A 21,526-nucleotide genomic window follows, 5' to 3' on the forward strand; every position below is an offset into this window, starting at 1 on the left:
GCACTTAGAGAAAAATAATTAGAGGGAACATTTCTTGTAGCTCCTGTGAAACTCTGAGTATTTATAGCATCACCAGACAAGGAAAACTTGCCTTCCAGTATACACGAATGTGTAGCACCCATGTCAACGAGGAAGGAATATTCTTTATCCCCTATAACAACATCCATCCTTGGTTCCTTGTGAGGGTCTGGTGTTACTGATAGGATAGAACACACCAGGGTTCCCAGTGAGCTGTCCTAGTCCATATATAATTTACTTGTGCGAATGGACTTCCCCCATCACCAGTGTTACTCCTCATTCCAGCGTTCGCAGTCTGTCCTGTGCTTACTGTCTGTGGCAGTTGCATCGGTGACTGTTGGGACTGTCCTTGTGGAAAACTCACTGAATTCTGGGGTTGTAAGCTTTGTTGTACTCCTGGCGTTTGTTGTTGCACCATGTGATTTTGTGCAACTCCCTGCTGTAAAAACACAAGTGGATTCACAATACCTGCTCCTATTCCTTGGCTGTTCTGCATCATGCCTTGATTTCTGCATGTGCATGCTAGATGCCCCGTCATCCCACACAACCAACATACTGGCGGAGGTCTGATCATTTGCCCATTTGACATACCTTGATTGCCATTTTGCCTGTTTTGAAAACCTCCTTGATTATTCTGGAAACCTCCCTGATTACTCTGTCATCCTCTTCTGCCTGACTTGTGGCATGCTCGATTCAGCTGTGCTAGTTATCATTGCTCCTTCGAGAGCATATTTTGACAATTTCTTCTGCACTAATTTTGCCTCTTCACCCTTGTGTGCAGCTTCCTTTTTGCGATTCTTTTCTTGCAGCAGCCTGCAATAGTGTGCAATGGTCAGCTGTATTTCCGACCATGGCTTGGCCTCGATTCCTACCAATTTCTTGAGCTGTTTCTGTACCGGCTCTGGCAGCCCTTGACACAATATAGAGTAGAACACAGGTATAGATTTCCCCCAAGATTCCCAAGTCTTGAGTACCCATATGTCTTGGAAATTCTGTATGTAAATCAACGGATCTTCCGACTCCTTCATTTTCCGTGTCATGATAGCTCCCATATCGGAAGTATCTGGGTATAGCACTCGTAGTGCTTTCCATACAGCGGCTCTGCAATTGTTAAATGGAGCTCCGTCATGCGCGGTATTAACTTTGGTCACACCAGGGTAACCTACCCGTGTCCACACATCGTCTGCTCTATCACCAAGTATGGCAAATAAGAGACCTTTGATATCCCCGATAGCTAAAGTGTTCTCTCCTCTCATTTTTTCTAGCTCGTGTATCAATTTTCTGGTTCCCGATGTCAACATTGGAAGCTTATTTTTCAAGTTCTCCCGATCCATGTGTGGCCATGGAATAAATTGTGGTCTCGCCCCTCCTTTCTCGAGCAGCGGAAATTGGGACGCATAGCCCTCTCTCTCTTCTCCATGGTTCTTCTGTCTATTGCAGGGGTAATGTTCCCGCATCGCCGCCTACCTGCCAATGTCCTTAGCCGGCTCACATAGGGTGGTGGAGACACCCCCCTCTGACCGTGAGATTTTTCTTTCCGTCGGTCCGACTGTGTGGCTGACTCTGATGAGCTTGGTGCAGACTCACTAGAATCTAGCCATCTTATCCCTTTCCCTCCTGGGAATCGTTTTTCGCATATCCTACTTCCTCCTTTTCCTCATGTCCCTCTCTTTTGGTGTCGGACATTGTCTGCCCCCAACTCGTGCAACTTCTTTCGTCCTCTTTGTTCCTGCTCATTTCCAATCTATCTAAGGGTAATTCTCTGTTCCCACTACTTCGGGAGACATCCTCAGTATCGTAAAGCTGAGTGCTCTCCAGGCGCTCGTCTTCCCCCTACCCTTGGGGTACTTGTTCTAGCCCCATTTCATCATATATTCTATCGATTGTCTCTCTGCTGCTTCTGGTGTCGAGGTCATCCTTGATATTTGCCCTAGACGTGCTTGGTACTGAATCGTACTCGGGAACGAATTCTTCTATGTCCTCCCAGTCTACCACTGGATCAGGTTTTTTAACTTCTCTTTCGAGATATTCGAGATCGCATGCTCTCTGTCTTCGCTTACGTTCTACATCGCCATCGAACTCTCTGCTCTTCCTCGCTTCATCTCTGACCCTATCCTCTTCCTCTTTCTTTGTGTCTCTACGTTCATTTGCCCTTCGGATTTCCTCATCCCTTTTTATTCTTTTCTCTCATATCCTTTGCTCTTCCTCTCACCTTCACCGCTCCTGTCTTTCTTGATCATTGGCTGCTCTCTGTTTACGATCGTGCTGCCTTTCTGCTCTTCACGATATAACTGTTCTTGTCTCTGTCTATCATTTTTCCTTATTCTTCTCCTTTCTCTGTACATCATCTAGCTTCCCATTTTGTCTTGCATGGTCAATGCCTTTGCCATCGAGTTTCAATAAAATCTGCCCTCCATCCATTCATTCTATGCGAATGCTATCTCATCAGTTCTATCCTTGCTTCCTTTCCATCTTTTGCCTTCTCTCTCTGCCTCGAGGGATGTACTTGCCTATGTCTGGTCTCTTCTCTCGTCATCGCATCTCTCTTTGTTTCTCGGGACTTAGATAAAATCTCTATCTCTATCTCTATCTTTATCTTGATTTTCGTCACTACTTTGTGTAGGTGACTCATATGCCAGGTTGCTATACCCTGTGGCTGCTTTAAGTTCTCTGAGCGGGTATAACCCTTCCTCCTTATCATTTTCAATTTTCGTTTCAAACGTGGCGGGTGGTGCTGAGGGCATCTCACCCCACTCTGTGCATACGTTAAGTATCCAGTCTAATGGTTGTTCCTCTTCCTTGTCTTATTGATACATTTTCCACAACTCTAGACTAGCTAGGCATTTGTCTAACTTTTTGCCCATGTATGTGGCGTGCAAGTATGTCGTCATGTGTTGCAAAACAGCTTTAGATAATGACCGGCCCTGTGACCAAGGCATAAACATTTTGTGGGCGGTTCCTTTAACCCATTCTGCACTGTACTTTTTCATCTTAGGTGCATGTTTCGGCAACTGTTTGCACAGGTGTGCTAATGGAGTTATGTCTTCCATGCTTAAATCTGTTCCCTTTCTCTTTATATAACACTTGTCAACGCTTTACGTGATTTAAACAATTCCAACAATATGAGCGAACACCAATCACTGCAAGCTCCAATCCAGTTTTTTCCACATTTATATCTTCTATTTTACACAATAAACATCAATTTGTATACTACAAAATCTCAGTTATTTAATCGCGTAAATCTTATGTCAGTTCCTCTAAGGAACATTTTTGACTTATGATGTCATAACAAACAACACATAAGACATACTTTAACAGACTAGACGAACTCCACCTGGCCACATATACCTCTGCCTCTAATATTTTTACCACCGACATGGAGTTTAAACCCATTCCTTTCACAAATGCATCTTTAACCGCTGTGGTGACCTATTTCTTCCTCTTTATTTGGGACTCTGGATGCAAGTTTCTTCTAGCCGCTTATATTAAAAGCGTAGGAATTAGGCGAATCCTCTCACTTCTCGGGTGTCTTCCCCGGTATCCTCTCTCTGTCTACTTAATTATTCTTGAGTCATTATTTCCTTCCCCATATATATATATATATATATATAGCAGAAAGCGAGGAAAAAACGAATCGCACTCTCGCAGGCACAAAGAAACGAATGTTAGGTTCAGTAGGAGGTCGGAAAAAAACACTGCAGACACAGTGAAACAATTACTGATGTCTTTTAATGTTAATACAGAAATAAAAAAAAAAAATGCATTGTGCAAAAAACAAATGCACAACACAAAGCAGCACATAGAGGACAGAACAGCAGGACGCCTAAGTTTAGCAGCCTGCAAACAACGCGTTTCGCGCTATACTGAGCGCTTGATCACGTGAGGGGGAAAGGGTTGGACAGTGATAAATACACCACCAACAACAGTCCCTCAACTATGTCGATGGCAACAGCTGCTACCAACACAAGAGGGAACAGGGGCGGCCATGTTGGAAGGGAGTGTGTAAACATGCTGAAACAGAAGAATGAGAGCACAGTGCTTTTGCAAATGCTTCTGTCAATGATCAGTAGAAGTAAAGTAAAACTGACCAAGGTGTAAAACATAGTGTGTAACACCACAGTCTCCAAATAGAGAAAAGGCCCTTATACATGTATCAATACCAATATGAGGACCTTGCTAGACATCAATGCATAGTGCATAAAATAGCAGTATGATGACCACATAGCATGGAAGATGTAATAAGCCACAATCAAAATAAATAATCCAACATTAAAAATCACCCCATGTAAATGCATAATCAGCCTCATGAACTAACATATCATTCCCAACACTTAAGTAGAAAATACAATACAATAACAATAAAACTGGTCAACCAAGATTAGATGTAAAATCAGGTTAAAAACAGTAGGACTAGACTTAAATGTTAAAAAATGTCAGCAAGGTAATACAGCCAGCAAGATAATTTGTGCAAACAGCAAAAATAGCAGCTAGATCGTCAGATGTCAATTATACAGTGCAAATCAGCAAATAGAGCAGCAAGGCAACAGTGTGCCTGCCCAACCTCAAAAGTAGAGGATGTAATAAAGTGCAAGTGCATCGACCTGATAGACTGTGCAAAAATTGCAGAAAATAGCAGCTAGTTCATCAAAGTGCAAGTGCAGACCATGATGTCAGAGTACCTAAAGTCGAAGGCAAAAAAGCAGCATAACAGATCCAGAGCACACAGTAGACTAGACCAGTAATTTCAGGACATTGAGGAATAGTAAAACAATATCAGAAAATGAAGGGAATAACACAAATATATAGAACAAGAAGCTACATGTAGGTCCCCGAAGTAAACAAGACATAGGCCCTCATTACGACCCTGGCGGAAATCGAAAAACGATGGCGGAAATGTAATACCGCCATCGAATACCGCTCGGTGCGATCATGACCCGTCACCGCAAAGTACGATGCCATTAGCGACACCGTAGTGAACGCCAACGCTAACTGCACCAAGTACGCGCACGCGCGCCATGCAAAACCGTAATTACCACCATGGCGCAACGGTACGCGAATTCTGACCCTAGCGGACATTTACTTAACGCCATCAAGCATGGCGGAAAGTACCATTCCGCCATGGTGAGAATTACGGCATCGTGAACCAACCGTAAATGGCCCTACTGAGTGCCTGTACACCACTCCCTGCCCACATTGCACAACTCCCCGTAGGTGCAATGAAGTCACACAATGCAACCAGTGAAATGTACAAGTCACCCATGCATGCCAACGAACAAATGAATGTAGGGGCTCCAAGTGCCTTGTGAGTGGCCATCCATATTTGGCATGTCACCATTGCCGTACCGATGTAGCACAGGCATGTGAAGGTTCAAGTACAGCAATATGAACTGAAATATGAGACAAAACAACAACAGGCCCCCATCGCTTGACACCAGTGTAAGGCAACATTCAAAGCAGTATCCTGAGGGAGACTGCACCAGCCCTGTACTCTTGCCAGTAAACAAACCAACCATCAGCATAAGCATGTACCACACAAGTTGGCAGAGTGACTGAGCAGCCAGGCTCACCCCAAGAGGGGCCAATGGGAGCTGCAGGGCACAGATGGCACGAATACAGAAGCTATTCCAATGGACATGATCTCAGTCTCCCTCCAAGAAACGCACGCAAACACAGGCACCTGTGACCAGCCATTTTCTGATAATCACATCAATCCACCAATCCACCTGGCTGACCGGCATCTGTTACACAAAAGCTAATCCCCCGCCCCTGAGCATGACATCATTAAAACAGTCAAAATGGCTGCCCCTATCCCTGACCTTACTGGGCATCGTAGGCAAACGCGGCCAGTACAGTACCACGCAACTATACTCAGAAGCCGGAACCCAATGCAGATCTTCTCACAATACATCGCTCCATAAATAGGAATATGCTACATTACTTGCAAAGAATAACGCTACACGGTTAATATCTGAATAAAATATTAATGCACATCAAATTCACCAAGCCCATACAGCTATTAGGTCATAAACTCCAAAATATTTTTCATTACTGTGGGCTGCATCCGCAATAAATGACCAGCTTCTTCTTGTGTGACGCCCTGTTCCTTCATGGTACACAGGGGCTACATCCACGTTCAAAAAGGCAACATGGAAGCGCCTAGAACCGCAGGGCCGTCCCATTAGGTAGGCACTAGTCCAGCTGAAAGGTTGATATGTTGCTCCTAGCCACTAGTACTGCGTAAGGGCATGTGGCCCATTGGCGATCGTCCCATAAGATCGTAATGGTGCTCCACTGATTAACTCGAAGCAGCAGGTGTCGGGAGTAAAAGCCATCTGCAGGAGTGGCATACAGATGGCAGCGGCAAAAGGGGAGGAGATACCTGTCACCCAAATGAAATGAAAAAGAATAGTATGGGCATCAGAACTTCATTTGTATTACTCACTTCAATGATCACACTAAATCTACAGGCATATGCATGCTAGCCCACTCAAAAGGATTATTTCCACCCAAAAATCACTTGCGAATCATAACCATATAAATCGAGGTGAAAACACTATTACAAACGAGTGTTTGTGTGCATGCGTCTGTTAAAACAGAATCCATTAGATGGGATTAGTAACGTGCATAGACACAAGTGTTTGAAGGCGCGTCGAGACAGGGAGGGTTCAACAAGGGCAGATAGACGATGGTCCCACTATGGCAGCTCTGCATCACATAGCGCAGGGGAAGGGGATAGATTCCAAAAAGCCATGTACATGGCAAACTCTCAATTAAATCATCTGTCCATGCATCCATACATCATTCCCTCATCCCGGTATAAAAACGCCTGATTATTTACTCACATAACATTTGAAATTTCCATTGAGTCTGTGCGTAATGCAGTCTGCAAAATCCACTGTGCTCCAGCCCGGAATTCTAGTGATGTGAAGTAACATGTATTTGGGAACGTTCTGCCTTATCGTCCACTACGCTATTGCGCATCCCATACTATTCATATCAATCATTGCATTCTCGCCATGGCCCCTGTCCCAAGGACATTAAACAATAGAACGTTATATTTGCAGTCAGACCTGTGGGCGTCTCCTCGCCGCTAGCTGAAAACCGAAAGCGCTGTCCTTCGAATTCCTCATTTGCAACATCACGTCGAAAAGGCATCTGTGACCGCTCGAAATCACAAATTCATCCATGTAGTGCGGCAGTGTGTGAAAATGGCAACTGGCTTCACTCACAAATGGGACGCCCCGCCCGTCGGTGAACCTCGGTACAGTGCTGCATGAGGGTCCACCGTTAATCGAGTACTACATTCCACTGACCCTTCACAAGTTTGTTCGCGACTGCAAAGATTGTATGTGAAACAATGGGACCATAGCAGAATGAACATATAAACCAATATTACACTGCCATCGGGGTTAAATACATGATTGTAATAGCAAGATGCCATGCGTCAAATTGCAGCGTTGTGTGCGGGACGTGCTCGCCCAAAGGGGATTGCAGCTGGCACAGGTGGAATGAATCACCACAGGTGGAAGCTATACAGCCTGAAAACACATAAATTGCACACCCAACCCCCTCCCACAACCACACCCACTCCAAAATGCTACCGGCAGGACTAGCGATGTTGGCCCTGGGGGACCTGATAGCACTGCAAGTACTCCAACTTCAAGAAGAAGACGAACACCAACTACTACAACAACCGGCCGCACAGAGGAGACGCAGGAGGAGGAGGAGGGCAAGGCAGGGCCAGCAAGGCCCACCAGCACAGCCACTACCACCACGCAGGCAGCCCGCAATCCCACGCCTCCGAGCTCATCCGTTCAACCTCACTGCTGAGCAGATCCACACCCTCTACCGTTTGGACCGGGACACCATAATCGCCATTGTGAACATGACACACGCTGAACTTGTCAGCATGATAGATAGCCCAACCGCCATCCCACCCCTACTGAAGGTGGTGTCTGTACTCCACTTCCTGGCCACAGGCACCTACCAGCACACAGTCGGACAGTTGCATGGCATTTCACAGCCACTGTTGTCACGGACACTATTGCAAGTGCTCGATGCCCTCCTGAAGCACGCAGACGACTACATCTCTTTACCACGCTCGGAGCAGGAGATTACAAACACAAAAGTGGGATTCCATGCACTTGCCGGCATACCGGGTTGCATTGGTGCCATCGACTGCACCCATGTGGAATTGGTTGTCCCACATGCCATGGAGGTCCAGTACCGCAACCGGAAACAATATCATTCCCTTAATGTACAAATGGTGTGTGACTCCAACAGGATCTTTACACATTGTTGTGCCCGATTTCCTGGATCAACCCATGATTCTATGGTCTTGAGGAACTCTACAATACCACGCTACATGGAGCGACACGCAGGGAACAGATCCTGGCTACTCGGTGAGTCTCATTTCATGCATGATAATGTGGGGTATGTGATGCGGCAATGACCTGGCAGGAAGGGGGGGGGGGATGCGTACGTAGCAATGTCATTCCACAAACATCCTTTATTGTCCACATACAGGTGATGCCGGGTATCCACTGAAGAGATGGCTCCTTACACCACTCCGGAACCCACAGAACCAGCATGAGGAGGACTACAACCATGCCCACTCACGTACCCGTGTAGTCATAGAACAGGCATTCGGCCTACTGAAGGCTCGTTTCCGCTGCCTCAGCAGGTCTGGCGGGGCACTCAAGTATCGCCATGAGAAGGTTGCAAAGATGGTCATGGCATGTGTCATGCTACACAACATGTGCGTACGTAGAAATGTGCCCATGCCCCCTGACGCAGAACTGCAAGCACCTGAAGATGGTCATGATGAGGGTGGGGATGTGGCAGCACCTCAAGGAGTCCGCGAGGCACAGGAGGCCCGTGAAATTCGTCAGAATATCATAGATTCATGCTTCTAGCACTCACGCCTGGTGGCTGATACATGGACACGGGACTTGTGGCACTGTGTGTGTCTGGAACATGCACAATGTGGACTGTACGCCTATAAAGGCCTCGTACACAAAGATCAATGTCCACACATCTCATTGGATGATTATGAAATGTTCATTGCATATGTGAAATTATATTACACACCCCATCGACCCGCCACCCAAGAAAGCCCAACACCCCCCCTCCACCCTCCTACCTCCCCCCCGAACACCAGTGTCCAAAGATGCTCATTGTCAGTGGGCAGACGCTATTGCAAGCCCCCTCTCCGGGTATCAGGGGCACCCCTGCCTGTGGAGCGCAGGTTCCTCCCAGATCTACGTTGGGGGCTGCCCTGGACGGAACTTGCAACGGATGATGTCTCTGCCTGCTCACGTCCATGCATGTCCCTAAGGGTTTGTGAGAGCTCAGTGAGCACACGGCGCACAGCGGCAAGTTCATCACATACGTCTTTGGACGTCGCATGCAGTTCCCCCCTCAGGCTCTCGGTGCATCTCTCCATTTGTACCCTTAGTGTCTCTGTACTTCGCTCCATTTGTGCCCTAAGTGTCTCAGTAGATGTTTCTATGGCTGCCTTAGAACCCCCACATTCATCAGCATGCTCCTTGAGGAGCGTGGCCAGTTGCTGCTGTTGCACGATCACCTGGTCGAGGGACTGTTGCCTCTGCTGGGCCATGCCCATTTGCGGTGGTGTCACAGAGGGGCTGATCACCTCATGTTGCCTTGCCACAGGGCTTGTGGGGGATGGCCAGTCGTCGTCTTGTGGGTGCCCCTGCGTGGTATCCTCATGGTGTTTGGGATGAAACAAACAGGGGGATTGAGACAGGTCATGGATGGGTCCTACATCGACAGCACCGTTTTCTGTGTCGGAGCATGCTGCCATTAATGCAGTGTCACCTATGGTGCTGCTGCCACCAGAAGCAGTGCCTTCTGTGGCATCCATTGGGGGGACCTGTGGTGCTGCTGTTGTGGGCATGCTGGCTGCTGGGGTGCCTGTTGAAGTCCCCTCCTGTGTGCTGCCACTTGATTTGTGCTGCTGCCGTGTCTTGGTCCGTGCAGCTGAGGTGGAGGGTCTTTGGCCGTTGGTCTTGGCCCTCTTTGCAGGTGTGCTGGTAGGGGTGTCCTGAAGCTCGTCGTTTGAATCGGACCCTGTGGTGGAGTAAAGGAGGGCGAGCGTCATTTATGGGTCTGTGGAAATTGGAATGGCAATGTATCACATGCATTGGGGTGGTACCTGAGGGTGATTTGGGTCAGGGCCTTGGAGGTGGTTTCATTTTTGTGTGGATTGAGGATGCAGTTGTTTTGCAGCCTGCAGTTAGGGTGTGCATGCTGCACGTGTAGAGGGTGTTTTTAGGATTTTTAATCATTTATGTATTTTATGTGACTTTTAGAGTGCGCTATCAGGCCAATGTATGTGGACGTTCTCCTGGACATGTGTTTCTGTTGCACTATGTGGACACATGGTACTTCACATGATTGGACATTGTGGATTTAGCATTGTTTTATTTGGCCCACCTACCTGATTCTTCGGTTGTCTGCACTCCTTTCTCCATCCCTCCGACTCCCTCTATACTCTCCATTCCAATGGTGGAGGCACAGATTTCTTCCCAGGGGGTCAACTTGATGGGTGATTCCGATCCTCCCCCGGTTGCTGTGGCAATGTTACGGTTGGCTGATAGTATGCTCCGTACGCGTATCCGCAAGTCGTCCCATCGCTTTCTGCATTGCTGTGGGTTGCGGGGTGCGGTCCCCACCGCACTTACCCGCTGTGCCACCAGGGCCCATATGGCCTTCTTGTTCGCAAGTGCCGTCCTGGTCATTTGCGTCGAGAAGACGACGGCAGCATTCTCCTGGAGGGTCTCTGTGAGCACGGTGAGTTCCTCATGGGAGAAGTGGACCTGCCGCTTGCGGTCGCACGCTTTTTTAGCAACTTTTCCCATTTTGTTTGTTTTAACTAGGGTGGCTAACGGGTTGGGATGTGTCTCAGGGTCGGATTTTTGATGGTTGTGTTGGGATTCTGATTTTATAGGTGTACGGCGTGCTGTTTCCCGTTCCGGCCCCATGTTTTTACTTCCGTTTCCGTATATTTACAGTCACCGTATTTTGCGATTAGCGCTCATTACGGTGACCGCTATGATGGGTGGCGGAATTGCACCTAGGGCGCCGTACGACGGCGGTGAGGGGCGTTTTGGGGACATTTCCGCCATCGCGGACTTTGCACTTCCGCCATGGCGTAATGCTCGTGCCCGATGGGTCAGAATTAGCCGCACTTTACTCCATCGTGCAATGGCGGAAACGCTATTTACGCTATGGCAGTCAGGTCAGTTACTTTCCGCCAGGGTCGTAATGAGGGCCATAGTTGAGAAAGCGCTCCCCCTATTGCAAAATAATCAGCTAAGACAGGCAGGTAATAAAAGAGAAATAATAATAAGTGTGAAAACAAAATTAGATCAATAAATACCTGCGAACAAGCCAACGAAAGTGAGGCAGGAATACAGAAATACAAAAGTGTCGAACCAGAAAAACAAAATGACCCCAACAAAGGAAAACAGAGCATAAATATCAGGAGAAAGCAATAATGATAAATACATGTGGGCGCAAAATTAGGTACCCAAAAAAGTATACAATTCCTCGTCTACATTGTGACCCCTGGGGAATTTTGTGTCAAGATCCAAAATAAATCTGGTTTCGAGTTGTCTCAGCCTCAGAATACGATCACCACCCCTCGGATGAGGGGGTACATGTGCCACAGCAAAAAATGTTAGCATATTAGCATCATTGTTATGTTCAGATTTAAAATGTTTAGCCATAGGATATGTCGGATCAGAATTCTTAATGGCTCTCAGATGTTGCAGAATTCTAAGTTTTAGTTTGCAGGTAGTACTGCCAACATACCAACACCCACAAGGGCACGAGAGTACATAAACAACGAAGGTGGTGTCACAGTTAATAGAATGACGTATCATCTGCTGGGTTTGTGTGATAGGATGCAGGAAAAGTATCTTGGCAGTGGCATGGGCACATGCTTTACATTTCATGCACTTAGTGAATCCCGTATGAGAAGCTGGAAGCCATATATTGGAACGCTGGATCTTGCCCATGGGGGGTAAAAAACTAGACACAAGTTTGTCCCTTAGAGAGGGAGCACGTTTATAAGTCATAGTTGGACTGTTGCCCAAAATGGGCTTCAAGTCAGCATCAAGGGTAAGAACATGCCAATGCCTTGCCACAATTTTACGAATGTCATTGGACGAGGTATCAAATATAATGATGAGTCTAGGGTCATCATTTGACACAATTTTGGGACCAGTATCATAAAGCAAGGCATCTCTAGACATGCCACGAGCTCGAAGATATGCCGTTTCAATTGTTCTTTTTTTGGTAACCTTGCTTCAAAAAATCCATGGCTGCCTGTGCACAATGATAGTCAAAACAGGCAATGTTGGAGCAATTGCGGCGATATCGAATAAATTCCCCATAAGGGATGGATTTTTTACAAGGTGTAGGATGACAACTATTGGCATGGAGTGGTAGACCAGTATTGGTAGATTTCTTATGTAATGCAGTACTGATACCTGAGTCATCCATCATAACGGTCACATCCAGATAGACAATTTTAGAGCGGCTGTGGCATTCAGTAAAACTGAGATTGACCTGGTTATTGTTGATACTTTTAACAAATGATAGCCAATCCCTTTCGGTGCCCTTCCAAATGATAAAAACATCGTCAATATACCGCCACCAAGAAATAATCTGTGTCGGAAAGAAAGATAGTAATAGGTCAGAAAGGAAAGTAGCCTCTACCACCCCATTGTGAGATTAGCATAGGATGGTGCAAAGGTGCTCCCCATCGCGGCCCCCCTTACTTGCCGATAGAAGTGGCCTTCAAAAAGATAAACATTGTTGTGTAGACAGAATGAGAGCATATCCAAAATCATAGTGCTGTGCCCAAGGTAGTTTAAGGAGCGAGTGTCCAAAAAGTATTTACATGCAGATATACCAATGGTGTGACTAATAGATGTGTATAAAGAAACTACATCTAAAGTGGCCAAAAGTAAACCTTCCTCCCAGGGTGTGTTGGTAACGTGTTGTAAAAAATCCTTCGTATCCCTCAGGTAGGAAGGTAACACTGTGACAAATTTGATCAATGTTTCATCAATGAATTGGGCTAGATGTTCCAATAATGAGCCACATAGAGTAACAATGGGCCTACCTGGGGGATTAATAAGGCATTTGTGCATTTTGGGGAGGAAATAAATGTTAGGTATAGTATAGCATGTAGGAGTAAGAAATTTAACCAGATCATCCTCCAATAGACCTTCATTCGTCCACCTGGTACACAAAGCAATCAAATCTGTCCTGATTTCTTCAGATGGGTCCTTCAACATTTTGATGTAACATTGGCGGTCATGTAATTGTCGATTGGCCTCAATGACATATTTAGTTCTATCCTGGATAACAACATTGGAGCCCTTGTCGGCTGGTTTGATGACAATATTAGATAGCAGCTGGAGTTCATTCATGGCCTGGCGTTGAGCAATAGTGAGATTCTGTTTGGTGGTACCAGCCTTATGACAAAGTTTTCTGAGATCATCCATGCATAAATCATGGAAAGCCTCAATCTAGCCGCCGACAGGAAATTGAGGGTTAAATCTGGATTTACTTTTTAGCTTGGTCCGTATATCCCAATTGGGATTGATGTCAAAATCAGAAAAGTCAATATTTGATGGATCATATTTATCATCATCAAGGCATGCCAGATCCATAAGTGAAGGAATGTCCGAAATTAAAAGATCGGTGCCACCCATACGAGGTATAGAGCGGTTTATAGGGGCATCAGTGTTGGCAAAGAATTTTTTTAGCTTGATTTTACGCATAAACTTGTCTTGGGCGTAATCATAGTTCACAGTGGGGCAGAAATTAAGACCCAGTGATAACAGCAAGGTCTGGGATTTGGTGAGGACATGAGAGGACAAGTTGATAATTTGGCAAATCTTCATATTGTCTATAATTGATTTTTGGCCCCAGAGCATGTTGCTCTGCCCTGTTGCGGCGCCTTTTGACCGGTTCCCACGTCGGCCTTGGCGGATGACTTTTTTGCCTGCGATTTTTGTCCTCTTCCTCGTCCTTTAGGCTTACCACGACCTCTGCCTCTTTTTTGGTTTTTCCCATCCTGACATAAAAGTCTCATTTCATCTAAAAAATTCATTTTGGGAATGGGTTCGTCAGTCTCAGATGCAGAGATATCTGACTCAGAGGTGGTCGGAGCTGGGTCACCAGATGGAACAGACATTGACTGTGTAGCATTAGTTTTGCGGAGAGAGTCAAAACGTTTAGCGAATGTAAAAACACGACCCATCTCATAGTCTGTTTTGTCTCGTAAAAATGTCCTGTGTTTACGCTGTTTGATTTCATCTTCCTATGTAATTAAAGCTTCATCAATTTTTTTGCGTAAAGATTTGCCTTCCTCTGTTGTGGGGACTTTGGTAAGATCAACCTCTACATTACCTAATTCTTTGAGTGCTTGCTCACGATCCAATTTGGCATACTTTACTATGATTGTCAAAAACTTGCCAGAACAATCTTTACTAGCTTCTCCCCATTCCTCGAGCATTAATGGATTTTGGTCCTCAAAGGATGGAGTAGTCATAATGCGTAAACCTCGTGGTATTCTCTCAATGTCTAAATAATTTTGAAGAGAATGCTCCTCCCACCACTTGGATATTTCCCTTCGTCGGAGTCTCTCAATTTGCAAAAATTGCATAATGTCTGATTTTTTCACAGCCACATCCGAGTGGCATAAACATGAGATGTTTCCCAATGGCATTAAGCACGTGTATCATCTCTGAGCAGTGCTGGCAATTGAATGGCCACGACTAAACCTATTGTTTATCCTACGCGTTTTTCTCTCTGCGCGGGAGTACTTATATATATATATATATATATATACATTCTTCTTTCCACCTTTCCCGCCTCCCTGTTACCTTTTCCCTTACTTGTTCTAAGGTATATATTTTTGCCAAAGCATTAGTCTTTTTCATTCACTGTTTGCATGTTTCCTCTCTGGATGCTCGGGATCACCGCCTTCGTCACCGCCTTCTCCCGCTTTTCTCCCGCTCAGCTGCCCATAGGAGTGGGAAGGGGTTATGTGGGGAAGCACAGGTCCCTTCAGACCTCGTTCTGCAGATTTAATTTTTACTCTACCACTGTCTACGGGGAGCTTCACGGTCTACTCAGCCGAATTGCTAAGGACTTGTGATATTACTGAGTACCTAGAGTTACTTTATGTCGACGGTCAATGGGTGTCTTGTCTAATCGATAACCATCGGATCTCTGCTACCAAGTGTGCTCCAAAACCCCCAACCATCCCATAGAGTCGGGTTTGCTCAGAAGCACTTTAAGACAAGATAGCAGCACCCGTCAGATGGATGGGGGTGCAGATATATACTTCAACACCAATCAATAAGGACAACTCAAAGGTTTGGCAAAGGGAGTCCGTTTAATGACAAGTACAAAAAACGGGGAGTCTCATGAATATCAGCGGATGCGTGATCTTCCTTCTCGCTTCACAAAAATCATAAAATTTATACTGAAAACTCGTCATCATTGACGTGTAACACTCAAAAGTTGACATGCAATTCTATTGGTTAGGGAAAGGTAACTTTAATATAGGTACTATATCTGTATATGGTAAAGGAGTGAGGAGATTGGTTAAACACTGTCAGGTGGGCATCTAAGCCTTTCCTTCAAAAATGACTACTGCAGACATCACTAAAAGTATGACGTCCCATTGGTTCTACTAACTATAGGACCCTAGATTATTTGGTCCATTGTGATTGGGTTGGCAACCCCATGCATACTTTTCCAATTTGCTTAGCAGCACGCAGAATGGCTGGCCAAGTGCGGGGTGCCCCTTAGTTACCCAGCCTTCATCTAATTATTGTTACAATCAATCATCACTTTAGTAGCCATGTGTCAATTATTTCACTGTGGTTGGCCTCGAGACTGCATCTTCTGTCTGGAAAGGTTCTGATATCTTCACCTGGTCAGGTGCCATGCGTAGGTCTGAGCTCTCGCTTCTTCTTGCTCAGCTGGTCACGTGATTCAGACACCGTGAATTTGCCTCTTTTCCACATAATCTGTGTATTTGATTTTCGTTTCACCCACCACCTGTCTTAGTCTTCTTATCTTAAAGTTTCAGAAGCAGGATATTCTGTTCTTAGTTTCAATTAAATGTAGCTACTGTTCGTTTCTTCCACTGATACGACCTTGGCTTTCCTGGCATGAGTTGCCTATGCTGAGTTTCGTTTCAGCCGTCTCTTCTTGCTAAATATGAAGCTTTTTCTCATGTGGCCTTTAGTAACCTGAGTTGATTCTGCTTCTTGTGGAAAGTGGAAATACACTTGTATAATGTGCTTAATTTGAGGTAGATTATGTATAGTGGCGCTTGCCGCACTATCCTTCTACTAAGAATAGCAAGCCGCACGGTTTTCTTAGCTTTCTTGCGGTTCCAAGCATATGTACATGTGTAAACTGGTCGACTATCTTCATCATGCTCGTGGTTTAAGCTTCTGCATTTGACATCGTCCGTTTGCTTTGGGCTCATGATGTCCTTTATTCATGGCGTTTCGTCTCTGCGTCATTCTATGGTCGTCATTTCTTCTATATGTGAGTCCGTTTAGGTTCTTGTGACATCACCATTCGTCTTCCATTAAGCCCTTTTTAGTTTCTTCAGGGACTGTACTTAGACAATCTTCATTTCGTTTCATTTGTTGATATGGCTTTCTCAATGGGTACCTTACTGTCCATGTTTTCCTTGGTACTGGTACTTCAATAGGAGCTGTTCTTCTGATAGGTACTGGACAGAGCCCCACTGCGGCTCTCTGCTGGTTTATTTGCTCACCATACGTCACATATTTTGGTGTGAACGTTCCTGGTACTTCAAAATGGGCTGTTGGAGTGCAGGCTTTATTTGGGACCCCCTCTACATAGGTCTAGAAATGGGTTGGTCACTTTTTCCCATGATATGCCAGTGTTTGCCAATGATTTTTTTTGATACTATTGGCCATCTGGCTGTAGGTATTGACAAAAACAATTTGTTCCGTTCTTTTTTTTCTCATTTCTTTGCTCCTTATATTCCAATAGGGCATCTCTATTGCTGTTGTTGGCTCTCTTCCGGGCGTTGGTGGTGACTTTGATGGGGTAACCTCTGTTTATCAGGCGTTCTTGCATTTGATCAGACTCGGCTTTAAAATCTGCCCTCTTAGTGCTGTTTCTTTTTAGTCTTAGGAATTGACCTAGTGGCAGGTTGTCTCTCACATGCCGAGGGTGGAAGCTGGTGTAGTGAAGTACCACGTTCATATCAGTAGGTTTATTCAATGTTTTCACATAAAGTTGATTGTTGGTGTCATCCAGTGTGATCGTAATATCAAGGAAATCCAATGACCTTGTGCTGTGATGAGAGTTAAACTTTAGGAACCTGTCTTGTTGGTTCAGCCATAGGTAGAAGTTCTTTAAATCATCTTCAGTCCCCTTCCAGATCATAAAGATATCGTTGATATAACATTTCCACGATCTTATCTGTTTCCTAAAGGGGTTGTTAGAATTCATTATCTTGGTAATTTCAAATGCCTCCATATACAAATTAGCGACGCTTGGAGCTAGGGTCGCGCCCATCGGGGTACCCTGGATTTGTTTGTAATACTCTCCATTAAAATGAAAATAGCTCTCCATGAGGGCAGCGCACCATAAGATGAAGGAGATTGGAGTAGTTTTGACAATATGATCCCGAAGAAGTTTTTCGTCCAACATTTCAAGAGACGCTTGTTGTGGAATGTTGGTGGAGAATGCTACAACGTCTAACCCTACCAAAATTTCTGTTGTGGGGTCCAATGCTCCACCTTCTACATCTCTGAAAATGTGTGTTTTATCAAGTACATGAGACGCCATTTTCCGTACAAGTGGTTGCAAGAATGTATCAGCGAACTGGGACAAAGGTTCCTGGACAGAATTGATGCCAGACACAATGGGTCTCCCTGGGGGTCGGGGGTTGTCAAGGATTTGTGAATCTTTGGTAGTATGTAAAATTGAGGAATCTGTGGTTTATCTTTAAGCAGAAATTCCTCCTCTTTTGGTGTGATCCAGCCCCTTTCGGCTGCTTTGGAGACTTTATTTGAAATTAGATTCATGAGTCTTAGTAGGATCTACTGCTAGGGGTTCATCACAGGTTAAGTCAAGTAACTGACAATCACATTCTCTCACATAATCCCCTCAATTGAGTAGCACGATCGCGTCTCCTTTATCTGCCTTTCGAATTACAATTTCTCTGTTGTTCAATAACTAGCGTAGTGCTTCGCTTTCCTCATTGCTGGTATTGTGAAAGAATTCTCTCCTTTTATCACTTTTTTCCAACGTATTTAGGTCTCGTCGTAAGACTCTTTTTTGGAATACAATGGCTTCAGTGCTTTGTGCTGAAGTTGGAACACAGAAATTTGATTTATCTTGGAGTCCTGAATCTGATTCTTCCACTTCATAGGTTTTATTTTAAAAAAATTGGTGTAAGTGGATTTTACACATAAAGGCGAAAAATTCTTGTCGAAAGGTATAGGGGCTGTGTGGGTTGGTTGGAACAAAACCCATCCCTTTCTCGAGGATTCACATTTCTTGGGGTGATGGTTTCTACTTTGATAGCTTCACCACAAGGCTTGCATGCTCCTTGTCCGGACCCGTGGTTCCGGATCCCATGCTTCTGGGCCCTTCTCTAAAATAATCGGGCACATTAGTTCGCCCGCTTTGGTTGGTGCCTCGCGGTCCTTGGTTCCTATTCCGTCTACTCCGGAAATTGCCTCTGTTCAGTTTGTGGTGGTTGTTTTTACCGCGATTGGCATAGTTGTCTCCATGGGTACTGCCGTCGCTTGAGCAAAATGAGGCGTTTCTGAAGTTAACCCTTCTTTTGTGTCCTGGTCCTCCTGGGTTAGGTAGCACATCCGTTTGATCTTCCGAGTTGTAATTTTCCGGAGTGTAGGGAAATGCTTTTTCGTGACTGAAATGTGTTAGATCTTTATTCATCCTGCATACTCTTTCTCTCAGGGTGTCTTCTTTGAAGATGCTCATTTCAGTCATCAGAGCATCCAGATGCTTTTTAGGCCAATCAAGTGGTACTACTTTTTGTATTTCGTCCTCCAGAGTTTTTAAACCGACGAGGATTTTCTCAGTCATCTCCGTGGCGTTGTGTCTATTATTAAGATGATAACACACTGTCACGGTCTGGGGAGAAACAATTCTACTAAACATATTATATATGTGTTATCAATACATCATATACACTAAACAGGCTGTCCCTACCAGAAGAACACCCTTTCCCTGTCTCTCGGCGGGCTGGCCCTAGCGTCGGGTGTAGCACCGCCTATCTAAAAGGGATAGGATGGAGAAACTTTCCCTATTCCAACTGTCACAATTAAAAGGCCAGTTCTAAGTGGCTGATAACACAATATATGGGCATTCTACATTAGATAATGTCCAATTCTGGGATTTTCTAGAGCTCTCTATGCACTGTAATGTATCATTCTTTATTAGCCAGTGCAGTACCAGCTACTAGATGTCTCTATAAACTTGAACTGGTGTACAAACACACATGTGCAGCTCCTTATCTATAAGGGCCTAACAAACACAAATAATTGCTACCAGGGATCTACAACATGAGATCTGTGGCGGACCTGATAAATCAATCAGGTCTAACTGAACTTCCGATGTCTATGACAGGTTACTCAATACACAGATCATCAATAGCGTGAGACCAGCTCATGCTGTAAAAAGAGGTCGACCGGTTTCATAACCATAACAATTTAGGTCATCTTCGTCAGGACGCAGTAGTGGTTCAGGGCGGAGGAGTCTTGACTCCCTTGTGGGTTGATGAATGAGCCCATTGTTGTGTTTCTTGATCCTAGAAAAAGGTGACAGAAACAAGGAGGAGGGGGATCACTATTTTGCCCCTTGCGGTACCATGCTTGTAAACACACTATGCAAATTATAGTAATTATTGTATGTATTACTTCACTTGGTTTATAAGGATATAACAAGTGATATAGGCAAATAGAAACCTTTTGTATTTCCAATCTTATGCCTGATATCATGGACACAAAAAAGGGGAAGGGTAGGGGCTGGGGCGGTGGGAGTAGGACTCTCAGGGGTGCTCTCTGTGCTTTTTCTATGCTTGCTTTTTTTCACCATAAACATACAAAAGTGGTGTTCCTTATATCCCTGCCGTGCATCATGCGTGCAAAGCTCTAATTGTTGCTTACCACCGTAGTGTGGCGAGCCCTCACTCATGGGCGGCCTGTGGTTTTGTATGCGGGCGTTAGCTGCCTTGTGATCCTGTTGGTCAAAGGCAGAAGTGTAAATTCAAACCCCCTATGTACAATATAGTGCATTTGAAAGTGCTACATTTTGTGTCACAAGTTGCATAACGGCTCAAAAGTGTGACTCAGCACACTTTCTTGTCGGTGCTCAGATCTGTGCGTATATTTTCAAAGGTTCCCGCTTTCGTATCACAAGGCTGGCTGTATTGCTCAAAGGTCCTTCCAGAAGTAAATAATAGGAGGACAGGGAGCATGTTGGTACACTGTTGTGATTAAAAACAGCATACTAATTTCTAAACGTACCCCCTAGGACCGCGGGCTTACCGTGACTAAGAGGCGGTGTGGTGTGTTCAAGATGTTTTGTCCAAAGCTTCAGTTGCGGTGTGAAGCTCCCGGTAGGCGTTACCTGTTAAAGTAAAAAGGGGCAGCCGGCAATGTTGCGCGACTCTATGGTTCAGACGCCATCTTGGCACTGGAAACGCAGGGGGCCATCTTAAATCAGGCCTTTCAATAGAAATGTGTATAAAGGCGGGCCGCAAGATAGTGACAACGGGGCAGTGATCAATGAAGACTTTTTGTTATGTGAATTAAATTCATGTCATACCACTTATGCTATTTAAAATAAAAAACTTTGTCTTGCTAGGTGAAGTACCAATTTTGCGAGCACAGGTAACGTATTTTGGCTGATAGGTATATACCCTGTTATCACAATAATCTCTGTCGTCTCTGGAGAATTTCTGTGATTTGCGTAGTTTAACATCGTCCTGATGTCTCCTTAAGATGTTATATAAGGTCTGGAAGTTTATATCCACAGTGGCACTTGGTGCATCAAACAGGTTAATTTCTTCTTTGATTATGTCTATCTCAGTGACAATGCGTGCATGTTCGCGTGTGGCATGTTCAATAAGAAGTTTCATCATGTTGTTGGAACTAGTCTGTAGGTTGGTTTCCCATTCTGAAATTAAGTCAATGGGGGTCATTCCGAGATTGGAGGTAAGTACCGGGCTTTACCGGCATGGAGCAAAGAACGTGCCCGATCTGGTCACAGACCGCTAATTGCGGCCCATTACGACTTTGCGGGCACGAGCTTTGCGCCATGCCGGTAAAGCACCTAGCGGCATGCTGCAAAAGGGCCAGAAAAAGCCCTTACCGGCATGATGCGTGCCGTACCTAACAATACTGCCATAGAACAAAGTGGAAACAGCGAT

Source organism: Ambystoma mexicanum, chromosome 10 (assembly GCF_040938575.1).
Source record: "Ambystoma mexicanum isolate Mex_15411 chromosome 10, UKY_AmexF1_1, whole genome shotgun sequence".
NCBI classification, from domain to species: domain Eukaryota; kingdom Metazoa; phylum Chordata; class Amphibia; order Caudata; family Ambystomatidae; genus Ambystoma; species Ambystoma mexicanum.